General features: G+C 32.7%; 1 pseudogene; it reads left to right on the top strand.

Annotated features, from left to right (window-relative positions):
* The first annotated feature begins 6,062 nt into the window (after nt 1-6,062).
* On the top strand, nt 6,063-8,005 carry LOC101317178 (ATP-dependent RNA helicase DDX3X pseudogene; annotated as a pseudogene).
* The last annotated feature ends 2,722 nt before the right edge of the window (nt 8,006-10,727 follow it).

Raw genomic sequence — 10,727 nt, 5'->3', positions numbered from 1 at the left:
TGGCTCCCATGGCAGTTTCTGCTGGTGTCTCTGCTTTAGTTAAGTTGTTATTCTCTGTATTTTTTGTCCATCTGATCTCTTTTGGGAACAGTGATTTGCCTTCTGTCCTCACCTCTCTTGGGGATTCTAGAATAATTGAAGAAGATTTTTAAGTCTTTCAGCTTTTACTTGTGTTGGGACAAAGTGGTGGCTTCTACATTTCTTACATTCAGAACTGGAAACCTCACAATTATTATTTATTTAGTAAATGTTCATTGAAATTTTACTGTGTGCCAGAAATCTACTAGAAGGGGATTCAACACAAGTAAGACAGACAAAATTTATTTATTTTCTAGGTGTTTATGATTTACTAATGGACAATTACAAAGACTTTTAATATTAACTGATTCAATATTAGAGCTAAAAAAGGAAGCACAAATCATTAAAGATCTTGCTGTAGAAGAATACATTCTTTCTATATGGCTGAAATTCTGTTACTTATATAATCTAACTGATCTCATAATAATCTTGCCATAAAAAAATTATTGTAGTATACTAGATTAAGATACTGAAAAGAAAATCAAAGAAGTAGAACGACTTTCCTATAGGCAACCAAGCATAAGACAAATGAGAATTCAAATCACCAAACTTCTAGCTGTTTTAAGTATAAATAGATGCTATGGTCTGAATGTTTATATGCCACAAAACTTCATCTGTTGAAGTCTTAACCCCCAAAGGTGATGGTATTAGACCCTTTGGGAGGTGCTTAAGTCATGATTGTGGAACTCTGGTGAATGGAATTAGAGCCTTATAAAAGAGATGAAGAGATCCTGGGACATTTCCGCCATGTGAGGACACAAGAGAAGTCTCACTTGACATGCTGCCCCCCAGATCTCAGACTTCCAGCCTACATAATTGTGAGAAATAAGTATTTATTTTGTAGAAGCTACCTAGTCTGTTGTATTTTGTTATATCACCTAATGGACTTATACAGTATATAACCTACATAAACTTCAGTAAATTGTCTTAATAGTATGGTCTTTTTCAGGCTAGCATATAATTCATGAATACTGAGAATCTAAAACTATTGTTTATCAATATTAAAGGAAAGTGAGTGCTTAACAGAAAGGTTAGAAAATAAATTTAATTCTTAATAAGTTTACAACTGGCATTCAGACTTTCTGGCTGACATCAGACAAGTTATTAATATGTTAAAATTGTGAATTCACTAACTGTATAATAAATTGGATATTAATACTGACTCCACTGTGTAGACAGTTTATGTGATTCAGCCAATACACTTCTGTTAAATGCTCAGAAGACAGAAAAATCACATAAAGGTAGTAGAAATAATTCTTAAATTTTATTTTCTCATCAAGAATAGGGATTTTTGTGGTGTATATGCTATAAGAATCTATTATCAAGACACTAAATGGTCACCAGAGCTCACATGTCAAAGATTTTTATTTTGAAGACAAATTTATTATCACATCACTACTGGTGAAAAAAGAAAGAAAGAGGAAGAAAGGAAGGAGAGAGGGAAGGAAGAAAGGAAGGAAGGAAGGAATTAAAGACCAAACAATGTGACAGCAGATTACCTCACTGTATAGAAATATAGAAATAAATGAAAAGATTAACAAGGCACCCAAGTTAAGGGAGGTGTCTATGATGTAACAGACTTATAGTCAGAAAGTGTGGAGCTAAACCCTCATCTAGGATTTATTGTGTTTTACTTTGACCACCACTCTTTATTTCTCTAAATTTCAAATTCCTCATTTTAAATGCTGGATGATTATGCAGTCCATAGAACTGCTGTAAAGGTGAAAAAAAAGTGAGATGTTTGGAAAAGCCATTGACATATTGTGTAGCACCCAGTTGAGGCTCTATAAATATTTGATCCTTTCTTAATCAATCAAACAGTTAGTGACAGTCAAAGGAGATAGAACTTGAAAAAAATGAAAATAATAACAAGAACAAGGAGATATAGAATGAAGAGAAAACTTAAAACCCTACACTTTATTGTTTTTAACAACTAAACTCAATGAAACTAACTGAATATTATAGCTCAGAGTGGGAGTCAACTGATGGATGTGACTGTGCCCTGGGTAAGATATTTCCTGGAATCACTTATGTTGAAGAGTTCTTCAGCATAGATGAATGTTATATCTTAATAATGTTAATATAATAATCATCATAATAATCATCATAATAATACTCTAAGTAACTCTGCAAAGTCATTATCTAGGAAATCAGATAGTTTCCTTTTATTTATCTGTGGGAAGGAAAAATTAAAGGGATTGAAAAATTATTATTAAAAAATTATGGATCTAGTGGCATAGCTTTCAATCCTGGGGCTGTGAAGAAAATATTTTTAACAGTTCATCAATATGCAGATTTTTACAAGACTTCCTCACTGATCCACCTTCACCTCAGTGATAATATGGGGACAAGTTACATAATTATCCACTAGATTAGAAACACAAATATTTGTAGACATATATTGCCTCTGCTAATTTTTTTACAGCTAGTATGGGGAATAGCTTAGCTTGTTTGGGGAATATTTATAATTTAAATAATAAAAGCTTGAGGACCTATAAATAAATTTCATCTTTCTCAGTTTAGGAGAGCGAGCTGGTCAATTCAAGAGACCAAGGGAACACTAATCTCTCTCAAATAAATCCCAAACTATACAGCTTTGGGAATGCTTGCTACCCATTCAAATAACCATAAAGATGAATGTTTTGATATTTCACTTGGGGGCTTAGGGTTCAGAATGTAAACTTAAATTAAAATATATATTGAAGGTTATCTCATTTGAGTTTCTCTCCTAAAATTACATAAATGTAGTTTGTTAATCTACCAATTTCTTTAGTTACCAATTAGGGTACATTTTTCTTATTCAAATATTTTGATTATTTATTTTTAATCATGCTATATTGAAATATATATAAAATCAGAAAAAAATTGTCTCTCTAGCATGTACCACCATATTTACTTCACTTTATTTTTTAAATTAATTGTTATTGAAGCATAGTTGGTTTACAATGTTGTGTTAGTTTCTGCTGTACAGCAAAGTGAATCAGTTATACATATAGCCACTGTTTTTTTAGATTCTATTCCCATGTGGGTCATTACAGAGTTTTGAATAGAGCTCCCTGTGCTATACAGTAGTTTCTTATTAATTATCTGTTTTATATATAGTAGTTTGTATATGTCAATCCCAACCTCCCAGCTTATCTCTCCCCCCATTTTTCCTTTTGGTAACCATAAGTTTGGTTACCAAGGGGAAACCAAACTGTGTCCTACATCTGTGATTCTATTTCTGTCTTGTAAATAGGTTAATTTGTACCATTTTTTAAGATTCCACATATAAGCAATATCATATGATATTTGTCTTTGTCTGTCTGACTTACTTCACTCAGTATGACAATCTCTAGGTCCATCCATGTACGCTGCAAATGGTATTATTTCATTCTTTTTTATGGCTGAGTAATATTCCATTGTATATATGTACCACATCTTCTTTATCTATTCTTCCATCGATGGACATTTAAGTAGATTGATGTCCTGGCTATTGTAAATAGTGCTGCAATGAATATTCGGGTGCATGTATCCTTTCAAATTATGGTTTTCTCCAGATATATGCCTAGGAGTGGGATTGCTGGATCATATGGTAGCTCTATTTTCAGTTTTTTAAGGAAACTCCATACTGTTCTCCATAGTGGCTGTATCAATTTATATTCCCACCAAAAGTGTAGGAAGGTTGCCTTTTCTCCACACCCTGTCTAGCATTTATTGCTTGTAGAGTTTTTGATGATGGCCATTCTGACCAGTGTGAGATGATATCACATTGTAGTTTTGAGTTGCATATCTCTAATAATTAGTGATATTGAGCATCTTTTCATGTGCCTCTTGGCCATCTGTATGTCTTTGGATAAATGGTGTTTTAGATCTTCCACCCATTTTTTGATTGGGTTGTTTGTTTATTTGATACTAAGCTGCATGAGCTATTTGTATATTTTGGAGATTAATCCCTTGTTGGTTACTTCATTTGCAAATATTTTGTACCATTTTGTGAGTTTTATTTCCATGGTTTCCATTGCTATTGAAAAGTTTTTAAGTTTAATTAGGTCCCATTTCTTTCTTTATTTTATTTTCATTACTCTCAGAGGTGGATCAAAAAAAATCTTGCTGTGATTTATGTTAGAGAGTGTTCTGCCTATGTTTTCCTCTAAGAGTTTTATAGTACGCAGTCTTACATTTAGGTCTTTACTCCATTTTGAGTTTATTTTTGTGCCCACATGAAATTAGGACATTCTCTAACACCATACAGATTATAATTTTAAAACTAGGGAAAAAGAAAAGAAGGAAGAGAAAGAAAGCAGGAGGTTGGGTGAGAGGGAGAAAAAGAAGGAAGGACAGAAATAGCTTAATGTATAGAACTAAAACTTGATCTTCCTTGTTCCGTCCAGTTCTACTTCCTCAGAGGAAATCTGTATGTTGAAATAGTGTATCTAATTCCCATACTTAAACATTCTTTACCATGAATGCTTAAATTCCTGTCAAACACAAATGTCTCAGCATATGTCTTATCTTCTCCTGGAACCTTTTGTTGTAATTATTTCTGGGAAATTTCTGAATACCTGGGAAAGAGAAGAAATTCATGTTGTTATTTATTGGGTTTTGGTAGAGGTAGAAAATTTCACATCAGGTGTAGTTTGGGAAAACTGTTTACTCAGAATAAAAAGAAGAAATCTGATAGTTATTTTTCCAGTTAATCCAGAAGGCATGATCACTGTAAAGCAGAGAAATCTGCATTAAAGGAATAATAGTATCTATGTGAAACATCCATTTATTATGCTTTAGTGTTAATTTAAAAGGAAGGGTGGTATCTCGTACAGAATATTTCATTGATATAGGAATCAAGTATCTTGACTTATTCTCTCAAATCTGTCACTAGATAGCAAGCTTGACATCAGCAAGTCAGTTAACATCTTCATCCCCATTTCTTTATCTATAAGGTAATGAAGGGTTGGATATGTATTTTTATAAGTATTTTACAGCTTGAAAATCATATTATTCTGAAAATTATATGGTATTATAATTTATCAATTCCAAAGGAACAAAAATCACAAAGAAGTATTGATTACACTTCATCTGTGCATAATCCAGGAAAGATCACTAATAAAATAATTTCTTTTGTATTGGACATTAGATTATCTGCATTGCATCTTGAGACCTGAAAAATTCTATTTATAGAATTAGGATTATGGAAATCTATTAACTTGTTACATTTAAACATTTTGTATTTTACTTACAGTATTTAAAATGGGAGGGTGAAGAGTTTGCATTGCACTTGTCAACATTTAACCTTGAATATGTCAAGAAGTATTAGCCAATAATTTGTTTGTTTGTATAATATACTCCTAAATCCACAGAGTTATAGTGATTCTAACTGCACATAATATTTGATATAAACTCATTTGTTGTCAAAAATGAAATTCAAAGCAATCTCTAAAATGATAGTTTTCACTTTGCACTATTACATTGTGGCATTGTGCTACTTGCAAACCATTAAGTGAATTCACAGTTATTTACTTAGTACCCAAAAACTTAACTCCTTTTCACAGAGAAAAGTATAGACCATTAAGTTACACTGTAACTCAGAATAGAATAAACAAGGAAAAAACAAATTATAAAATCTCAATCAATCTTTCTGGCTGAAATATATACAATAACATTTAACCTGGTATGATAGTCTGATTAGAGAAGTATTAATTAAACACATCTGAAGAGGTGGTTTTTAAATAATTAAATAATTTAAAATTTATTTAGAAAACATATAAACCATTAAAATACACATTTATCAAATATTTTTCTTAGCCATACTTATAATCATTGAGTGATAATGTTGTAAAGCTTTTTTTTTGAATTGTAAATTGTTCAGAGACATTTCTTTCAAACATGGTTATATATCTGGAGATCTCAGTTTTTGGAACAAAATTCTACATGTGTTAGAGAACCACAGTTCTCCAGCGAGAGTCATTTACTGTTCATCAAACATACTCACTCAGCAGCAGAGGGAGATTCCAAGTTATCTGTATTCTTCACGGATGGATCCTGTGTTAGTAGAAAATGCCCTTGGGCTGGACCAGCAACATTAATTCTCCAGATAATCAGAGTCAAGGAAGGACAGCCGGCAAAGGGTGATATATTCCTTTCCATTCAAGGAACAAAGGAATTACTAAACAAGTCAATGATAAAGACAGTTCAGAGTGGAGTTCTAGTAAAGATAAGGATACATGTAGTATTTTGAGTCTCATAATGATTCAAGAGGAAAGTCTAGTTTCTTCAGTGATGGTGGAAGTGACTAAAGGGAAGGTTTGATGATAATGAAGAGAGTGACTATAACAACACTGGCTACCATGGTGACAGGTGTGGCTTTGGAAAACTTGAACATGGTAGAAACTGTCATTGGTGTGACAAATAGAAATGTTTGGAAAACCATTTCCAAGTGACTGCTTGGAGCAGGAACTTTTTTCTGAAGATAACACTGAGATTAACTTTAAGAAATATGACATTTCAATTGAGGCAAAAGCCAATAGCTGGCTCCCACACATTGAAAGTGTTATTGATGTTAAGATGGGAGAAACTATTATGGGAAACATCAAGCTTACTTTTTATACTCACTTGGCTCCACTGCAACCTTGTGCTATTCTTTTTATGAAAGAGAAAGACACTTGATGTCTTGTACCCAAACAGCATCTGTAAAAATTCTTTTGCCGATCTTGAGTCATATTTATTCAGATGGTCAAGGAGAGACTTTGAGGACCATGAAGAAAAACAGAAGGTAAGGGTAATATCCAATATCCAATCTCTTTGGTATTAGCATCAACAAGAGAGATTTGGCAGTACCAATCTATAAGGAAGCCAGAAAATTTTCATACTGGCCTGGAGATAGTCCTTACATCATTTATGGTGATGCTAGTATTGGTTAGCAGATTCGATACTTAGAATGTGGATGGCACATGTTAGTTGCTACTCCCAGAGGCCTGGTAGACATGATGGAAAGAGAAAATATTAGAGTTCCACAAATACTTGGTGTTGGATAAAGTGGATCTTATATTGATATGGGATTTGAACATCAGATATATGGGATACTTGAACAAGATACTATGCCACCAAAGAGAGTTTATCATAACATGTTTAGTGCTGCTTTCCCTAAGGAAATACAGATACTTGCTCATGATTTCTTGGATGAATATATCTTTTTGGATGCAGGAATATTGGCTCTACCCCTGAGAACCTCACATCAAAAGAGTAAGACAAACAGTTATTTCTGCTTAACCTTTTAAGTGCAACAGGAAAGAATTCATTGACCTTAGTGTTTGTGGAGACCAAAAATGTGCGGATAGTCTGGAGGACTTTTTACACCATGAAGGATATGCTTGTACCAGTATCCATGGAGAATGATCTTGGAGAGATGATGAAGAAGTCTTCACCAGTTCCTCTCAGGAAAAAGCCCAATCCTAGTGGCTAGAGCAGGAGCAGCAAGAGAACTTCACATTTCAAATGGGAAAGAAGTTGTAAATTTTGACTTGCCAAATGGTATTGAAGAAAATGTACATTGCATTGACTGCACAGGATGTGTAGGAAACCTTGGCCTTGCCACCTTGTTCTTTAACAAGAGGAACATAAATGTGACCAAGGGTTTGTTGGATCTTCTTGTGGAAGCTAAATAAGAAGTGCCATCTTAGTTTGAAAATAAGACATATCAACATCATTACAAGGGTAGCTGTAGTGGACATTCTAAGAGTAGTAGATTCTGTAGAGGATTTGTGCCAGATATTATTCACATAGTAGTGTTTTTAGCAATTCCAGCTTCAGTAGCAGCTGTACTGGCAGCAGCAGAGGTGATGGAAGCAGCTACAGAGAGTTTGGTGGATGTGGCTATGGAAGCTTTTATAACAGTGATGGATATAGAGGAAATTTTAACTACTGGGGGATTGACTAGTGGGGCAACTAGCCTACTTTGTAGTAGATCATCCTGCCAAACAAGCTAATATGGAAACCACATGTAATTTAGCCACATTATACCTTTTATAGTCTCAAGAATTTGTAACAAATTACCAACTGTGATACTCCATTGATTGTTTTTTTCTTAAAGGGAACTCAATGTCTCAAAAAGAGATGAAAGGAAAAATCAATGGTCTTGTTCAGAAGATAGTTTGAAGACTTCCATTGCTGTAATTTGGATTAACTCCCCTCCACCTACCCCCAACCCAAACTGCATTTATAATTTTGTGACTGCAAATCATTTGTTTGTTAATGTAATATGCTTTAGCTTTAGACAATTTTTATTTTGATGTCCTATTGGGTCAGTAATGCTCAAGATATCAATTGTTTTGACAAAATAAATTTACTGAACTTTGGCAATTTTTTGTTGTTGTAAATCTATACATTTTAAACTTAAGCACACATTTACACACAAAACACTATTTGTTACTTAAGTATTTAAAGAGTAGACTGACTTTATTATAGTAAATGTCTCTTTTAAGGATATTTGACTTCCCAAATATGTCATTATAGAGAATAGCAGATATATGTTTTCCAGATTAAAATATTGGGATAGTAATGCCATCCTTTCTCCCTAATATAAAAATGTGCTTTGCCTTATGATTGTAAGGAGATCTGATTCTAATGAAGAAAATGACAGACACATGGGGCATACTGACAATTATCAGAGAGACTCAGTGGGTCCTGATGAATGTACCTAGCACAGGAAAATTAAACAGTACCTCATTACAGTTTGCTAATACTAGGCTCATCTGTGTACACATTTAATTTATGGATTTAATTTACTTTTAATGTAAAATATAACTTCCAAGGATTTAATATATCTCTTGTCCTTAATAAACCTGTCATGAATGTGAGTTAGTCTTATATGATTTTTAGAAGCAATCTTGGAGTCTAAGAAAAATTCAACTAAATCACAGTTTTTAATGTTTACTATATGAATAAAATATGCCTGCAATAATACTTTAGTAGTTAGTGGTGACATTTGCCTTGAATGGAAAATAGCAAATAATTAAAAAAAAAAAGAACAAAAACAATGACATCCCTTAGAATTTTCTATATTAGCCTAGTTTAGTAAGGTAGGGCATATGACTTGAAAGTGCTGATCTTCTGGATATTCAATTTCAAGTGACTGGTGTTTACAGAAAAGAGTTCAAGGAGCAAAATCTAGAAGAATGAAAAGAAATGAGATTTATTGTGAGACTTAAGGGCAGAAGTTAAAAACTCTTAATCATGAGCTAAAAGTTCACCAATGTCTTTATTCTGATCACATATATCCTGTTTACCACATTTACATCTGTTGCTTTAATTTAAAAAATTCTCTCCTAAATAGCACTTCAAAAATATATCAGCTTTAATTTTTCATTTTAAGTATTTAAGAAAATATTCTACAAAGCAGAAGTTAAAAGAAAGAAAGATGAGAAAAATAATAAGAAAGCCTCACGCACTGTGATTAATATGCTTTACTGGTTTATCTTGCTTCCGTATCATGAATCAGGTTAGAAATGTGATTTTTTACTCAGCTTTTATTTTTATTTATTGGTTTAACACATCTGGAATATACACCACATCACTTTTCTGTTGAAATTTGTCCTTTTCTGTGTTCATATTAGAAAACAAAACATAATTTCCATTTTAATTAAAGCTGGGGACTGAGAAATCTAAAGTTGAAAACTTTTTTTATACTCATTTCTTTTTTAGTTAGAATATAAAATGTGTCTAAAGAGCCTTAGCTTATTTTGAGTCCTGGAAGAAAAAGGGATATTTCTGAAGGTCTCAGGAGGTTGTAAGTCAATTCCACTGCCTGACTGAGAGCAGAGGGCCATCCAGAACCAGCATTTCTCACAGGTTCAAGCTAAAATAGCACAGTGCATTACAAGTTACAAACACTTTAGTAAGTTCAGCATTCTTTTTCCAAGAGACTAAATAAACAAACAAGTAAACAAATAAAGGCTGTAAACTATTCTTGTCAAGTTTTCATTGTCATTTGATCCTCTAATCTCACTATAATGAAAAATGAATTTTTTACTAAAGTAAAATAATAATAAAAATATATAGTTTTGCAATGAGCTCCCAAAGATATAGTTTTGCAATGAGCTCCCTCCTGCAATTCCTACAGCAGGAATTACAAACCTTCTGTATAGCCAAAAAAAAAAAAAAAAAAGGAAAAAAAAGAAAATAAAATGGAATTACAAAAAGTTAAATAACTGACTGGTATTTAGCATCAGTTTGGTAAACTTTTTACATTAAATTGAGACATAACTGTTTCCCTAACAATTATAGTGAAATGTTAGGTAAACCCAACAAAGTAGTGATAGACAGGAAAATAATTTTTCCCAATTACATGTGTTTATATTAATAAATATTCTGCCAACGTCATGAGCTTCTTCCATGCGTCTGAAAGATCAATAGACTTGACTTGTTGAATTGTGACTTAACTAATTACATAACTTCAAGCTTGAGAACATATTTTTCACTTACCAAGAAACAATTTAAAAATGAATAGGTACACATAAAGGATAAAATGTACTTGGGCACCTCATGAAAGAACTGTATAGAGCAATGGTTCAGGATACAGAAAAACTGGGTGTGAATCTCAGCTCTTTTTTCCTTATATGCAAACTTGGACAAGTTACATATTATTTTGTATTTGTTTCCTCATTTATAAAAGG

The sequence above is a fragment of the Tursiops truncatus genome, chromosome 18 (assembly GCF_011762595.2).
Source record: "Tursiops truncatus isolate mTurTru1 chromosome 18, mTurTru1.mat.Y, whole genome shotgun sequence".
Lineage (NCBI taxonomy): Eukaryota > Metazoa > Chordata > Mammalia > Artiodactyla > Delphinidae > Tursiops > Tursiops truncatus.
The sequence above is the reverse complement of the archived record's forward strand: the minus strand, read 5'-3'. Positions and strand labels throughout refer to the sequence as shown.